This window comes from Hyperoodon ampullatus, assembly GCF_949752795.1.
Source record: "Hyperoodon ampullatus genome assembly, chromosome: 3".
Classification (NCBI taxonomy): Eukaryota; Metazoa; Chordata; class Mammalia; order Artiodactyla; family Ziphiidae; genus Hyperoodon; species Hyperoodon ampullatus.
In genome coordinates, this window is record NC_136916.1 from 51,117,835 (window position 1) to 51,135,244 (window position 17,410).

Genomic DNA, 17,410 nt, shown 5'->3' on the forward strand with positions numbered 1-17,410 from the left:
ATAAGATGCTGTGCAGTTTTTCTTTTCTTCTTTTTGTTTTTAAATAGATCAGTGTTTCTCTATTTCAAGTGAGTGTGTGTGGCAGGGAGAAGGAGAGGTGCTGAACGATAATTAACAAAATCTGTTCTGTAATGGGCCAGCTTGTTACATGCATGTACACAAGCCCCAGAACACTAACTCTTCATTTCATTTCTAGAAAAGGAGGGCTCCAAATACGAAGGCCTTTGCAAGATTTATTCTCCCTCCTCACAAGACACCTGTATTAAATAAGACGCCCATTATTCAAGCCGTGGTCTTGGGAGAATGGCTTAACCACTCTTGAACCTCTGTTTTCTTATCCATAAAATGGGGATAAAATTCTCAGTGCTAGGTTTATAGTAAGACTTAAATAAGGCCATTCACGTGGGACACATAGCAGAGTGTCTCTTTCCTTTTAAAGATGTTTCTAATTGCAGATACTTTGCACTGGATAAACAGAGAGCTACCCCTTGGGTGAAGACAGGCAATACCCATTAATTAGAGCCCTGCTGTTACAGAGGCAGATAATCTGGTAAATAAAAGTTTGAGAGCAAGGGCAGAACTTTCAGACTAAAATCTGGAAGATTAGACCCCCCTCCTGCCATAAAACCAACAAACACAGTGATAAGGTTGAGATCATCTGCATCCACCTGTTCCCTCCTGTCCTTCTCTTTCACTTCCGCATTGTAAGGAGCTGGTAGTTAAAACAGCAATTTATATGCAGCGTAAGAACATGAGATAAGAATCAAGGCCCAGCATGTAGGCTTTTTTTTGTGTGAATGGCTAACAATTGTTTCATAAAGAAAACGTATCACTTTGTGTTGGCCTCTGTCCCCGCTGGCCCCAGTCCTGACTTGTCCCATGAGCTTGCTCTATTCCACACTGTCAAGGAGAGAATCAGTGCAGGATTCAGATCAGGAACACAGCCCGAATAGGGCCTCGCCAAACAAAATGATGTTACAAAACAATGTCCTTGTCTAGGACAAAAGAGCTATTAATGATAATCAGTACATATTATTGAAAGTGCTCCAAGTAATCTCTGGACTTTGTTTTAAAAATTCTTAATGGACACTAATGCTTAGGGTTCACTCAAAAGAGAAATAAATTATGTGCCAGGGTTGCAGGGACCAAGGACAACACTAGGAAGGCATCAAAACATTAGCAACATTACGACAATCAAACATTTTTAATTGCATTAAAAAGCCTTTAAAAGGATTGCGCTCGGCGGTTCCCCAGATCTGTCTCTTGCTTCAACAGTGTTAGGACGGAACAGACCCAGGGTCGCCCTTTCCTCCAGCCTCCGACCACCCTCCAACCTTCAGAGTCAGCCACTCAGCTATCCTCGGTCACCGGGACCAGCCAACACCATTTTTTGAGCCGAACTCCTTATTACCGATCAACCATGAGCTCCCAGATTCGTCAGAATTATTCCACTGAGGTGGAGGCCGCCGTCAACCGCCTGGTCAACATGCATCTGCGGGCCTCCTACACCTACCTCTCTCTGGGCTTCTATTTCGACCGCGACGGTGTGGCTCTGGAGGGCGTGGGCCACTTTTTCCGCGAATTGGCCCGAAGAGAAGCACGAGAGCACCGAGCGTCTCTTGAAAATGCAAAACCAATGCGGCGGCCGCACCCTCTTCCAGGACTTGCAGAAGCCATCTCAAGATGAGTGAGGTAAAACTCAGGACGCTATGGAAGCCGCCATTAACATGGAAAAGAACCTGAACCAGGCCCTTCTGGATGATCTGCATGCCCTGGCTTGTGCCCGCGCAGACCCCCACCTCTGCGACTTTATGGAGAGCCACTTCCTAGATGAGGAAGTGAAACTCATCAAGAAGATGGGTGGGGCTTCCCTGGTGGCGCAGTGGTTGAGAGTCCGCCTGCCGATGCAGGGCCGGTCCGGGAAGATTCCACATGCCGTGGAGCGGCTGGGCCCGTGAGCCATGGCCGCTGAGCATGCGCGTCCGGAGCCTGTGCTCCGCAACGCGAGAGGCCGCAACAGTGAGAGGCCCGCGTACCGAAAAAAAAAAAAAAAAGATGGGTGACCACCTGACCAACCTCCGCAGGCTGCTGGTCCCCAGGCTGGGCTGGGCGAGTATCTCTTCGAAAGGCTCAACCTCAAGCACGACTAGGAGCCTCCGGAGCCCAGTGGCCTTTGAGGAGCCCCTCTGGTGTCAGGGATTCTGCCTGAAGCCCTGCTCTGCAGCCAGTAGGCAGCTTGTTAACCACACTGGAGCCCTCTCCAAGCCATGGACCAAATGGAAACAATAAAGCTTTTTGCAGCAAAAAAAAAAAGCCTTTAAAAGTCATTTAGAAATAATAATTATGAAGATAAATAATACTTTAACGTGAGGTTTCTTTTATGTTAGATTTGAGCCTAGGTTGAGCTGTTTCGATGATAATACTTCAGCTCCTTTACCAATCGAGGTACTTTTTACAACACACATACAAAAATTAATTTTAGTTTGAAAAGTGGTTATGGGAATGAATAAGAGAAATTTTTTCTGGTTTTTGAATTTAAAAAAAATGTTTATGATTGCACTCCATCTCTAGGTCATATTTCCTGACATATGTGCCCAGAAATATCTTTTAGTTTTGGGCAGGCAGGACAGAGCTATACACTCTTTCAAGTCCTCCCTTTATCTTTGACAAAACAGTTCCAAGCACAAAACATCATTCCTGGTCCCCCAGCAAAGGCAACATCAAGAGACCATCAGTCTATCCTAGAAAGAAATTTTGAGACTAAATTTATTTGGGAAACATCCACTTTCTCTCTTAGAGACGACTATTCACTGCATTATGAAAAGTTCATACCTAGGGAGGGTAATTTCTCCTCTTATGGCCTGCTGGTGCCAAATGTATGATTAGCATTAATGGACAGTAAGAATAATAAAAATCTTTGTTCTTTCACATTGATTTCCTTTTATCAAGTCTCTATCCTGAAAATGGAGTTACCCATTAGATATTACTTTGTTAACTTAAATTTGATCTTGGAGAGCTCTGGGCAGAGATGTGAACTGACAATTATTAACACTTCCAGCTTAGCCTTCTGGAATTGAGTAGTTTTATCTTATAAGTGAATGATCCAACTCAGGTAAAGATCAACATATTTTACCATGCTTTTCCAGGAAACGCTTTACTTATATGCCTCTGAAATCTGTTGAAATTGTCTATCTTTGCTACTAATAGGGCAGGGACTGACTTGAATGATCTGTAGGTGACTTGCTTGGATGTTGTCAAATGCGTGGCTCTAGCTGCAATGCCCCAAATCAAAGCTACCAGAACTGGTTGGACAAGGATGACCCAAAGATTATGGAGTTCGGGCCCCAAAGCAAGTCAGGCTTCTCATATATTACGTCCTTGTATATGGATACTCCTCATATGTTATGTCCTTGTATACTCAACATAATCATACCTCATGGACCATGGATCCTGGTCAGCATACCAGGTCAAGGCAAGTAATGACTGAAGAAATCTCACCTGGTCTGCAGCCATCCCAAACCAAAGTCTGCTACTGATGTCAGAAGCATGGATAAAGCAAGGGTATACTAGTTATGGCAAAAGAGGAAACAATTCCATGCATTCACTCATGTGCTGAATCACCTAGAAAGGAGAGGGAATCTGTTGAAGTGGAAACAAGGGGAATTTGGCTCTAAATTTGGAGGAAATGAGCTCTACTCTCAGAACTAGGATGAACTAAAAGCCCCAGAATCCAATGGGGTATCAAATAAGTATTTAGAAGTGGAGAGATGGCTTCAGTTATTCCAGAATGTACAGGATACCAAGGGTCTGTAAAGGTTTCTAAAAATGTCAACATTATTATCATCTTGAAGAAGAAAGACGAAAAGTCCAATTAAATCAACATCTATAGCCTTTCTACTCTCCTCTGATGACAATTTTTGGCAGTTTGTCTGGATTGACCACTGCTGGGTGACAATTCAAGAAAAGAAGGTAGTTGCCAGGGCATTTACTTTGCATTCACAGAATTTATCGAGTGTGATAATGATTAGATGCAGAAACTCTTCTCCCATATGAGATTTAGAGTCAGGAAAACTGGATCCCAGGTCTAGCTCTGTCACTTGCCAGCTGTGTGAGTTTGGCCAGAATACTTCATCTCTCTGAGCCTCAGTTTCCTCATCTCTGAAACAAGGGAAAATTTTTTTCTCCTTTCATCTGGCAATGCAAACACTGGAAATGTAGGCTTAGGAAGTAGTTATGGATGAACACCAGGCTTTCGTCACAACATTGTTTCTATAAGCAACACATGAGGGGGGAAACCACTCACATGTCAACAGTAGAGGAAGAGTTAAGTAAATGATGTATGTTGACATAATGGAATACCCTACCATTATTAAAATAATGAAAACTTAATCACAGGCTTCCCTGGTGGTGCAGTGGCTAAGAATCTGCCTGCCAATGCAGGAAACACAGGTTCAAGCCCTGGTCCGGGAAGATCCCACATGCCGCGGAGCAACTAAGCCCGTGCACCACAACTACTGAGCCTGCACTCTAGAGCCTGCAAGCCACAACTACTGAGGCCACATGCCACAACTACTGAAGCCTGTGTGCCTAGAGCCTGTGCTTCACAACAAGAGAAGCCACTGCAATGAGAAGCCCATGCACCGCAACGAAGAGTAGCCCCCGCTCACCGCAACTAGAGAAAGCCCGCGCACAGCAACAAAGACCCAACGCAGCCAAAAGTAAATAAATAAAATAAATTAATTTTAAAAATTTAAAAATCTTAATTGCAAAGAAAGATGTCTTAAGAAAAACAAAAGACTAAAAAATATACACAAGATTAATGACATTGGTTATCTCTGAGTGGAGGAATTATAAATGATTAGTATTTTATCTTCTTTGTCTATGTTTTTTTAAATTTCTATAATAAAGCTGTACAAATAAGTTTTAACAATAAGAAAGAAAAGTCAATATTAAAATGAAATAATGAATGGAAATGTGACTTAATATTGGTTATTATCACAAACATCACCTCTCTGGGACCATTAGGAGACCCAGTTTCCTATGGCAACTACTAATTGCATTACACACTCCAGGGAACTCTATCTGAAGTCTTTAGTATATGTGTGATGGCATAGCTGGCAAGTATAGGAGGGCCCCATGGTGATGGGCAATCTCATAATACAGTTCTTGAACAACTCAGGGTTAAACCACATATAACTTATAGTTGGCCCTCTATAACCATGGTTCCTCCATATCCATCGGTTCAACCAACATTGGACCGTGTAGTATTGTAGTTTTTACTATTGAAAAATATCCGCCTGTAAGTGAACCTGTGCAGTTCAAACCCATGTTGTTCAAGGGTCAATTGGACTTGGTAAAGTAGTAATCAAACCACCAATCAACATGCTGAGGAAGGTCTGAAAAATAAGCCTTTTGAGTTCAATGTATAATGTTCTAGAATGCAGTGAGAAACCTGGACTCTGATGTTGGACAAGCCTTGACTCCTGGGCAAACAAGTGTCCTTTAGCTATCTAATAGAGGTGTTTTTTATGCTGATGACTAAGGGTATCTGATTGTGCTGTCAGCACATTCTAGCATTCAGGTCCCCCACGGGTTTGTGGAGACCTCTGCAGAGCATGTGTGGTCTCAGACACTGATCACAAATCCCTCAAGACAAGAGTGAGCCCTTTTGTCAGTACCCCCTGAGAAGTCGCTGGGACTCAGAGCCATGTAATGTGAAGAGCAGGATCTTTGGAGACAGGAGACCCAGGCTACAAGCCCGGATTCACCACCAACAGTGAAGTCATTTCACTTTAGGCAAGTTACTTAGCCTGAGCTGCAGTTTCAATTTCTGTGGGATGGAGGTAAGAATACCTTCTTTGTGGGGCTGTTATGATCATCAAATGGAACACACACCACAAAGCTGAAAGCTGTCAATGGTTCTTGAATCCCATTACCTAAGCAAGGTATGTTACACCAATGCGTTGGAATGTCCCCATGGAGAAGGGAATGAAAAAAGGCCTATATGTCCTTGGACTGTGGCATTAAGGTGGCACTGAGCTTCAGAACAAACTATGGGTTCTTTTTGAGACTGATATATCTTGTCATAATTTGTTTGATTTCAGTTAGCACAGCCCTCCCTCTCTCTCTCTCTCTCTCTCTCTTCCTGCTTCTTTTAGTCTTAAGAAGATTGTAATGGTTTGAGTTACATCACCCAAGAAGATATGTTCAAGTCCTAAGCCCTGGTACCTGTGAATGTGACCTTATTTGGAAATTGGGTCTTTACAGATGCAGTCAAGATGAGGTCATATGGGATTAAGGTGGGCCTTCAATCCAGTGATTGCTGTCTTTACAAGAGAAAGGAGAGGGATATTTGGATACAGAGACACAGAAGACACACAGAGAAGGTCACATGAAGATGAAGGCAGAGACTGGAGGGATGCAGCTACAGGCCAAAGAATGGTAAGGACTGCCAACAACTATCAGAAGCTAGGAGAGAACCTTCTAGAAATTCTCTCCTAGAGACTTCAGAGGGAGCTTGGCCCTGCTGATTTTGGACTTTTAGCATCCAGAACTGTGACAGAATACATTTCTGCTCTTTTAAGCCACCCAGTTTGTGGCAATTTGTTACAGCAGCCCCAGGAAATTAATACAAAGGTCCAGGAAACTTTAAGAGTTTCAGTTATCTTGACAGTACTCTGGAATTTTTCAAAAACAGGATGTGGCAGTTTTCCTGCTACCCCTTCAAATCCATTCTCCCATCTTCCATGGCAAGCACATTTTATTTTATTTCATTTCATTTTTTTTTTTTTTTTAATTTGACTGTGCCATGCGGCATGTGGGATCTTAGTTCCCCGACCAGGGATCGAACCCGCGCCCCCTGCATTGGAAGCTCAGAGTCTTAGCCACTGGACCGCCAGGGAAGTGCCAGCAGCCACATTTTAGATGGGCAGACAGAGGGCCAGTTAGAGTCTGCACTTCCCAGAGTCCCTTGGGGCTGGGTATGGCCACAACACTAGGTTCTCCCCAAGAATTGTGATCCAAAGGAGGGTGTGTAACTTCCATGTCACTTAAAAGGAAATGAAGGAAACTGCTTGCCCAGATCTCCCCTCTCTCTCTTTCCGTGGACTGGAACTTGCATGAGACCGCCACCCAGTTCCAGCCATGGGGGAAAGGCCATCTTTGGAGGCAGGGCCGTGGAGCCCCTGAGCCGGGCTTCCCTGGCAGCCTCCACTGGCTCAAACCTCACAGGCGAGAGAAGCAAATCCCTACCTCATAGAGGCCACTGTGTTGTCGGGTCTCTTTGCTATAGCAGCTTTTAGCCTTTACCCTAACAAATACAAATGATTAGGAAGTAACTCTCGTTACAGTTTAGAGCCACCAAATGTTAGAGCTGGAAGAGTCTTAAGAAATTGTACCTCTCCCTGGTTAAGGACTCAGAAACTTTAGGGCCTGAGAGCAATTAGGTGATTGGTTCCAAGTCAACCGGCCAGTGAGAAGCAGGGCAGAGAATGGCGCTCAGCTCTGCAGGCTCTGAGGCCTGGCTGTGTTCAAGTCTCCCCACAATCATACAAGACAGCTCAACAGACCACCCACATCATTTGGAAGCATCACTTAAGCTAGACCTACTTTTTCAGCTGTAAATCAGATCCTGTCAGCCTCTTTTTTTTGCGGTACGCGGGCCTCTCACTGCTGTGGCCCCTCCCGTTGAGGAGCACAGGCCCTGGACGCGCAGGCTCAGAGGCCACGGCTCATAGGCCCAGCCGCTCCGCGGCATGTGGGATCTTCCCGGACCGGGGCACGAACCCGTGTCCCCTGCATCGGCAGGCGGACTCTCAACCACTGCGCCACCAGGGAAGCCCCCGTCAGCCTCTTACTCAAACTCCTTCCGTGGCTCATCAGGTCCTCCATGGCCCAGCCCACCTGGGTCTCCAGCTCGTGTCCTCCTCTCTCTACCTGGTCTAACTCACTCTTCTACACTTGGATTTTCTCTAAAGCTCTGAGCTTGCTCTGGCCCTGAGTCCTTTCTGCTTATGACTCCCTCTGCCTGGTTCAATTTTCCTCCAGATTTTCCAGTCCTCCCTCACATCCCCACTCCTATCTCCGCTCACAGGCCACTTCCTCTCAGGATGCTGCCCGACCAGCTCATCCAGAATTGTGTTCCCTGCCCCATTCTCCACTTTGCTTTACTTTTCACAGTTATTTCTCTTCTGACACTCTATTAAATAGTTGATGTGTGTCTTTCCAACAATGTCAGCTCTTGCTGGCTGGAACTTTGTGTTCCTGATTTATCACTGAACATTTTAGTGCTTTGAATGTACCTGGCACAAAGGAGAAGCTCGAGAAAATTTGTCCAGTGAACAAAGATGGCTCCCAAAAGTTATGTGTCTAGTTTACCGATTGTGACCCCAAAGCTTAGTCCTCCAGAAATGTAGAGGGCCCAAGGGGAATATAGATGGTGGGCCAAGTGCTAAATGAGACGGTTTAGGGGCACAGAAGGAAAGGTTTGCCCAGCTGAAGAGAAAGTGGAAGGCTCCACACAAAAAGTGAGAGGAGGGAGAACACATACTGACCCTGGTACCCACAGCAGAGGTCAGGCAATCAATAGCAAAGTTAAAATGGCCCTTTTAAACACTTCTGATAAAATCAATTTGGTCATTACCGGAGCTGAAAACAGGGCACATCGGCCTCACCTGTTAGCAATATCTTTATGATCTTGTTAACGGATCCCCAACATAGAAGCTGTAAAGGTTATAACCCAACTTGTAAAGCTAATCTCATATTGGCTCTGGGATAATAAAGAACCTACAGAAAAATTCCCACTTAGCCATATGTTATAGCAAGAAGCAAGGGCTTGCGTGGCTTCTCACACATGGCAATTCAGAATAGTTTAACTCTCCCACTGCTGAGATGGAGAAAGCTCTTTTGGAAGCAGTGACTTCCGTACTCAAGGTTCTTAGATACAACAGCTTAGAGGTTGGGTTTAGCAATCTCCCTTCTATTCAAAGTGACTTAAAAATAAAAGTCAGGATACCACGACCACTGAATTATGCTGGGACCGAGAGGAAATAGCAGTTTGGCAAAAGTCTCTTTGCCAAACTTAGTTTTTTATTTTTATTTTTAAAAGATAGTTCTGTTTTATATTTGTATACCCCAGAGTTCAAATCCTTGTATTATTATTATTATTATTTGATATGTGCATTTGGGGTCATTCTTCTTAAATTGAATAATGCAGCATCATTTCTTCATTCATACCCTTCTGGACCACATGGTCCAGGGCATGTCTTTGGGAGTAGTACTGAAAGGGAAAACCAGTTTATGCTACACAGCAGGTTTAGAAAACACAGCAAACAATCACAAAACCTTTCTGAGTGGCCTTGAAAAGGAAACAAGGGGAAATGTGAGTGCACCAGGCATTTAGTTGCTGTACTGAACATGGAATATGTAGGAGTGATATGATACAATGTCTGAGATTTGCTTTAAAATGCTTCAGCAGGGCTTCCCTGGTGGCGCAGTGGTTGAGAGTCCGCCTGCCGATGCAGGGGACACGGGTTCGTGCCCCGGTCTGGGAAGACCCCACATGCCGCGGAGCGGCTGGGCCCGTGAGCCATGGCCGCTGAGCCTGCACGTCCGGAGCCTGTGCTCCGCAAAGGGAGAGGCCGCAGCGGTGAGAGGCCCGCGTACCGCAAAAAAAAAAAAAAAAAAATTCTTCAGCAAAGGAAAAAGGGAATAGATAAAGCAAATGTGGCAAAATCTTGTGTTGAATCTGAGTGTTGGGTATACCGGAGTTCATTACACTGTTGCCTCCGTTTACATATGTTTGAAGTTTCCATAATAAAAAAGTCCTTATTGGCTAGAAAACATTAAAAAGCGGCTCAGTCTCCCTCGCACAGAGTTCGGGAGTGACTCTGCCCGTGCACGTGAATACGCAGCAGTCATATTTCCTCAGCAGCTAAAAAAAGTGTTAGTCACTAGAGCAGGTTTGCATACTTTGTAGAGCAGATACCCGTAGAATATTTACTTATTTATTTAGTGAGTCATTTTATTTTTTATATGAAAAGGAATATGTCATCGCTTTTATTCCTCCCCTTTAATTCTCATTTCCAGTGAGGTCTTAGTCTTTCCAATCATGATTTTCTCAACCATGATACACTGCAGGAGCATTGGTTGATGAGGGAATACTGGAATGTGTTAAAGCTGTGTGAAGGAAGCACGCAGTAGAACATAAATCAGGAGAACTGACATTGAATCCCACCAGCCCCTCACCAGCCCTCCACCATCTTTTTACTAGTGTTTTTTGTGTGTGTGTGTGTGTGGTACACGGGCCTCTCACCCCTGTGGCCTCTCCCGCCGCGAGCACAGGCTCCGGATGCGCAGGCCCAGCGGCCATGGCTCACGGGCCCAGCTGCTCCGCGGCATGCGGGATCCTCCTGGACCGGGACACGAACCCGCATCCCCTGCATCGGCAGGCGGACTCCCAACCACTGCGCCACCAGGGAAGCCCTTTACTAGAGTTTTGATGGTTCTGCGCTCTATGACAATCTTTTGCGTGATTCCCTTTGCTCTGAGCAGCCCACATTTTGTTGGCTGGATGGAGTCCCATAAGTGGCATATAATAGCAGCCACCCTTAAAAGCTGGCCAGCTTAACCACACAGAAACCTAAACAGAATCAGAAGTCTCTTGGTTGATGATTCCAAACAAAAACGTGAGAAATCCTGGCTACCCTCTTAAATGGTTATTTTAAGGCAAATGGCTGTCTCCAAATTGCATTTCAGTCCCTCTGCAGGTAATTTCTTTTTCTAAATTTATTTTGTTGAAGTACAGTTGATTTATACGGTTGTGTTAATTTCTGCTGTACAGCAAAGCGACTCATATATTTATATATATATTCTTTTCCATATTCTTTTTTCTTACGGTTTATTATGGGATATTGACTGTAGTTCCCTGTGCTATACAGTAGGACCTTGTTGTTTATCCATTCTATATCTAACAGTTTGCATCTGCTAATCCCAAACTCCCAGTCCCTCCCTCCCCCACCTCCCCTCCTCTTTGGCAACAAGAAGTCTGTTCTCTCTGTCCCTCTGCAGGTAATTTCAATTCATCACCCAGAATAGCAATCTGATCCTCATTTAAACAACATGGAGCAATCTCCATGAGGTTTTTTTTTTTTTTTTTTTTTGAGTCCTACACTTTAAAAAGCTCATTTGAAGAATATTCAAGGGCAACTTGCAGTTCACCATTGTAACAACGTATTCACTCTTGTACAATGGACAGCATATTTTCACCCCATCTTCTGATTCCCTCATCTCCCTCTGTGAAGTAAGCAGTGAAGATACTGTTAAACCATTTTACAGTGAGGAAATGGTGTTGGAAAAGCGGAGGGGCATGCTCAAGGTCAACTGGCCCCTGTATGACAGAGTTGGGGCCAGAGCTCAGCCATGTGATGTTTTCAGTGGTCCTTGCAGTTACTTCCTCCCCTGGCTGAACCCTTTAAGGGCTCCTCCCATGCCCACACCAAAATCCAAAGGCACCCAGCAAACGGTACCAGAGACACACATCTGAATCCTGGCTCCAAGAGCTGCCTGTGTTCTCCCATCACCTCCCACCAGCACTAACATTTTCACCAAAAGGCTCTCGTAGCTTTTTTTTGCTGTACGCAGGCCTCTCACTGCCGTGGCCTCTCCCGTTGCGGAGCACAGGCTCCAGACACGCAGGCTCAGCGGCCATGGCTCACGGGCCCAGCCGCTCCGCAGCATGTGGGATCCTCCCAGACCGGGGCATGAACCCGTGTCCCCTGCATCAGCAGGCGGACTCTCAACCACTGCACCACCAGGGAAGCCCTCTCCTAGCTTTACATTCTGGCTGTCCCTTCTCATTCTGTGCAGGTGGGATTTGATGAACCAGAGTTTAGATGGTTTACTGCTGCACAAGTGAGTGCCCCTTGTTCTACTCCCTGTATCTATGAACAACACAGGAGGAGACTTGCCCAAGCCTCTGGGACACTCCTTGCTGCCAGAGGGACAGACTGGACTCCTGTGATATTATATTATGCAAACGCATGGTGATCCACTCTGCCACTCACAGCCATGTGTCCCGCCCTCTGCCCTTTCACCCACGCAACATTAAAACAGCGCTCTCAAGGCCTTTATGAATTTGGAAATCAACCCCTATCCAGGGAGGTAGCTTTAGTCACTTCTATTTTCAGAACCGTCACTAATGTGGTCCCAGAACCAAAGGAAAGTGTGAAACTATTTGACCATCTCATAAATGGACAACAAAGGGACAATCTGATCTTTCAGCTCGAAGTAGAATTTGCTCAAGTATGAAACCTGAGACTTGCCATCTATATAACCTGGTTGACTGGATGACTGTTTTCTCCCTGCCCATGTTGTTAGGCACTGTGGTAAGTGATAGGATACAGCAAGATATCAATTGTCCCTGTACTCATGGTGCTTCGGGGGAAAGCCTACAAGATGAGAGTATCAGCCCAAGCCTCAATGGGTGACCCAAATTCCATTCTGGCTATCCATTTCACATCAGCCCCATCCACGCTCCTAGACGTCATTTCTTCTCCCTAGGGAAGCCCAATTATAGCTCTTTACATCCATGAGCTTCAAGAGCAAAAAGCGTTTGGGCGGGGGGCACTGAAATGTTAATTCAGCCCAACTCTTAGCACATTCCCTTTGCACTGTTGGTCACTTGAGGGCCTGTTGACTTTTTTCGGGTACCAATGTCCATCAGGGAATGTATGTGACAGGGATTTCTTCCTGCTTATATATTTTCCCATACAAACATCTTGATTTTTAAATTTGCGTTCTAAAAGATTCTTATATATGATCTGAATATTCCAAATAATTCCTACAACTGCTGTATGATGAAGATAACTGATCTTGTTACTTTTTATTTATACAAATAAAGCCTATGCCTCAGTTTCCAAGGTAACAGAACAAATAAGACAAGCCATCTCCCTGTTGCCAATATGGGAATGTCAATATGATGTCACATGGCTTTGAACTTAGACATCAGGAACCTTTCAGCCAACTCAACATCCTCCTGATTATTAATAGTTTTCCCCCAACAGTCATATTTGGTGTCACTTACTGACAGCTACTTTAAATACGGCTATAAAAAGTACACAGATGAAGCAAATTCAGGATTTTAGTTTCAGCAAATGAAGGCAAAGTGACTAATCAGAGTGAATGTGACTCAGTCAGGAGCATCCATGGCAGAATGAATCAGCCTTATACAGCAAGTCTGGCACCAAGTACTGCTTCTATGACCACCATGTCTCATATAAAGCACGAAGCTGCGCAGAAATCCAACATCACTTCTAAGCTGACAGAAGTATTATTATTATTATATATTATGCTGAAACTCTGAGCCTCACTGTAAGTCATCATTTGATATAGTTTTAACAATGACAGTAAAATACCGCCACAAGTGGCACTGTCAACTTTTCTATGAGGGCTACCTTTTCCTCACGGTGACATTCAAAGTACAGAGTCTCCTTCATCTAAAGGAGCTGTCCTATCCGCTCGCTAATGGGAACAATTCATTTAACCTGCACTGCAAGTACAGCCAAGGAATGGAGTAATATGTACAAGATCCAGGGGGAATCAGCTCTCCCAGCCGGCCCCTCCCGTCATTTGATTCATTGACAAGAGTTCCACTTTCTTTCCACTTAGGCTGACTTACAGAAAAAAAGGACATTCCAGAAAATTAAGTTAACTATTAGCCAAATCCCCTCATGCTGCTGGCTTGGATTATATAACAATTCCCTAATTCCAGAAGCTGGGGAACAGGAGGCCCATATTTCTCTGGTTTCGCATCATTTTAATGCCCCTTTCACTCTCCCCTCCCCTCCTCTCAGCCCACCATAAGGCCAAATGTGTCTCTGACAGGCTACAGAGCACGGATGCCTCATGTGTTTTAATTACGTGGGATGCTTGTGCTTTCATTGCAGTGCATCCTGGCTTCATAAAATCCTCACTTCCCAGGACCCTCACTCACTGCCTCTGACCCACTCACCAGATCACATTTGCAGAGCCAAAATTCTAGAAACAGCACCTGCAATCATTAACGTATTAAACCGCTGTTCCAAAATGACTAAACGTATTATTTCTGCTGTAGGAGAAAATGCTGAGGGGAAGCAAGAGCAAAGGTAAAAGACCTGATTTTCCTAAAATGGAGATGGCCTCGGAGGCATTTATATTCTCGAAGGACACAGTTGCGATTCTTCTGATCATTTTTAAATCGACTTAATGAGTGTGAGATGGTCCTCTCGCTAAACTGATATAATAGATAAACAGTATCTGCACTTAGGGTGGGCAACTGAAACTGGGAAACTGTTTTCTGAGATTCTAAAGGGTTTTTCAGGGGAGCAAAACTGAGGGTCCGATGTCTGAAAGAGGCCTTATGTTCTGCTCTCGCTCTTGACTGGCTGACACAATAAGGAGGGGAAGAGATTTTTGTGCCACAATAAACGAAACACAACTCCAGCGGGTATGGATTGCTTTTGGTCGGATTTTGAGTAATGTCCATATTACAAATTTTACCTCTACCTAGGATTTCCTTGAAAGGTAACTAAATGCCAAGCCAGTCGCAATAATAAACATCTACAGAGCTACATAAACCCCAACAGACTGCTTTTTCAAAAACCAAAAGCCTAAGTTAGATGCTCTTTGTTCCACACAGCTGCCCAAATGAGGCCTCCCCTCACTCCAATCTCCCAAGTACAGTCAAAACCCCAGATCGGACCTTTCTAAGGATCTTTTACAAAGTGAATGTTAAAAGCAAACAAAGTATCATCTAACCAGCTGTCCTCATCCTCTCAATCTACAGAGTTGTCCACATTTGCTCTTTCCTTCCTCACATCTAACTTTTCTGTTCCCAAAACTAGAAACTTCAGAGCCACTCACGCACTGCAGAATTTCTGCCAGGTCTGGATCACACCAGGCCTGCTCTTGTGTTAATGAAATCAGGCCTGCTACTCAGTACAATCTGGGGTCTACTGCGACCCTGAAGAGACAGAAATTTCTCATTTTTACACGTTCCTCCAATTTCATAAGGTATTTTTGTTATTGCAAAATCCAGTGCTTTATAATAAATTTATAGGGTGCCTAGGGGGATAGCCATTCATATTATATGGCATCTCATTCACGGTTCCTCCGGGATGGAAACGCAGAGTTATACCTCTCAGTCAGTTGACAACTCTCACCTGTGAAGTTCCTGTCTGATAGGACAAATGAGACTCCTGTGGGATTCCACACACATGCAGAATATGAAAGCTGGCAAAGTGAAAATGGTGCCACTCCACTCTTGAAGTAGGATCACCCAGGTAAGCTGGAAAAAAGCTCCCGTGTTTGTAGTCATGAAATGATTACATATTTTATGGTAGAAACTGGTAGAAAGTACCAATCTTGAGTGATTTTTACATACTTGATGCTGAAATTGATGTGTCACCCCTTCCTCTTTCTTTTCAGAAGCATCAGCAGCCACAGCTATGTACCGAGGAGGGGAGAATGCCATGGGAGCAATGGCCCAGGATGCAGGCAATAATTTAAAAACAATAAAAATCCCAGCTAAGAGCTGGCTTGCTTTTGATTATTACCATGGGCTGACAATTCTAAACAATGTCAGTGATAAAATATTCCTTCCCCAGGGCCAGCCACTCCCATCACCTGCCCCTGTCTGATATGGCACTGTGAAAGCCTTCCAATATCTTTCTTAAGATCCATCATCACTTAAGAAAAAAAAGTAACACATATTTCCTGCAGAATATTTGGACAAAATTTTTAAAGATTTAAGGAGAGAATTAAAATCCCATTAACTCTACCACTTATTAATAATCATAGCCCTTTCTGCCATTTCCTTTTGTTATTAAAAAGAATTCTACTATAAATATCCTTGTTACACAGATGTTTATTAACACGTGATTTTTTTAAAAAGTACATTCTTGATAGTTTAACTTTTAAAAAGAATTGAATATATATTAAGGCATCCTGTAGAAAGTGTTTATTGATTTATAATTCTTAGAGTACTGTATACAGAACATCATCATAAAAAATAAATCTTGAGAGTTAGTTGGCTAAAAAGGTATCTTCTTTTAATTTACATTTCTTTGTTTACTTATGAGATTGCTTTGTTTAACTTTGTTGATTTTTGTATTTCCTCTTTTGCTAATTGCCTGTTCATAATCTCTGCTCATTTTTGTATTACGGTAGTATTTGTCTTTTACTTACCAATTTAAAATAATTCTGCAAAGTTAATCATATGTTGCTTATTTTCTATCTAAATTTTGTTTGGGTTATTCTTTTTACATGTGCAAATTTAAGAAATTTTATTTTATTTAAGGGGATAGAATCAAATCTAGTAGGCTTTTATTTATAGTTTCTGCCTTTGTTTATATGCCTACAAAGACTCTGTCTATTCCAAAAATATATTTGCCTATATTTTTAAAAATTAGTTTTATGATTATATTCTTCATATTTAATTTTAAAATTCAAATGGAATTTATCTAGATATACTTTTCTTTTTCTTCTTTCTTTAGCTTAGCTTGTAGATAAATTATTCCACTCCCCTTCTTGAGATTTGAGTCTAAACAATACACCAGCTATCTTATGTCTTTCTTTGTTCTCCTCCCAAGTGAGGTATGTCACTGTGCCTGTCACATCAGGAAGGAAATCAGAAATATCAAAAGGCTTAGAGCCAAATTCTAGCCCAAAAGCTTTATATATAGAATTTGAGTCAGTTCACCCCTCCTATAGAAAATGAGTCCAACATTAAGATTTGAAGCATTCATTTCTTAAATTTGTTTCCACCAAGTAAACTTGGGCATGTTTCCTGATTTCTGTGTAAAATGCAGATTATGGGGAGAAGCAGAGAACTGTAGCACCAATTTCTAACACTTTCTATAGCAGATCCCTGGCACCATACAAAGTTTCCCTTTTATCTTTAGTATATTTCATATTGGCCCGCAATGAAAATTACCGGTGACGTTTTAATAGTTACCAATAGCTTTCCAAATAGAGCTGATTCTATAACTTAGGCCCCATGTGCTCTTGACCCAAGTTTGTTTAGATCAGAATTTTATATTCCAGAAGCTAAGAGGGCTCCATTCACTGATTTCCCACAAAGCACATGATGTGACACTCCCAATGCAATTCCACTAGCTGATCTGCTTTTTGTCCAGGAGGAAAGCCAGGGAGGTCAAAGAGACAGGAAGGACCTTGCAGAGAGGCCCGTCCTCTCCAGATGTGGGAACTATGCTCATTAGGAGAAATGAGGGGGGTGGGTAGGTGGGGAAAGCATACATTTTATGAAAAAACTAGAGCATGGGAAAAATAATGTGCACCCTGGTCATCGAATGGGATATGAATAACAATTTCCCATTCTATTCAAAAGTGTCTAAAATATAACAACTCTTCCTTA

At 43.3% G+C, this 17,410-nt stretch overlaps 1 protein-coding gene and 1 pseudogene across 4 annotated transcripts in view; one reads left to right on the top strand and one right to left on the bottom strand.

Moving 5' to 3' along the window:
- The window catches only part of RORA (RAR related orphan receptor A), a gene marked incomplete at its 5' end in the record, with an annotated part of 726,551 nt that overhangs the window by 186,885 nt on the left and 522,256 nt on the right, over nucleotides 1-17,410 (bottom strand). The window lies entirely within an intron of this gene.
- Nucleotides 1,396-2,256, top strand: LOC307049448 (ferritin light chain-like; annotated as a pseudogene). The gene is made up of 2 exons: nucleotides 1,396-1,856; nucleotides 2,056-2,256. The product of its transcript is annotated as a ferritin light chain-like (transcript).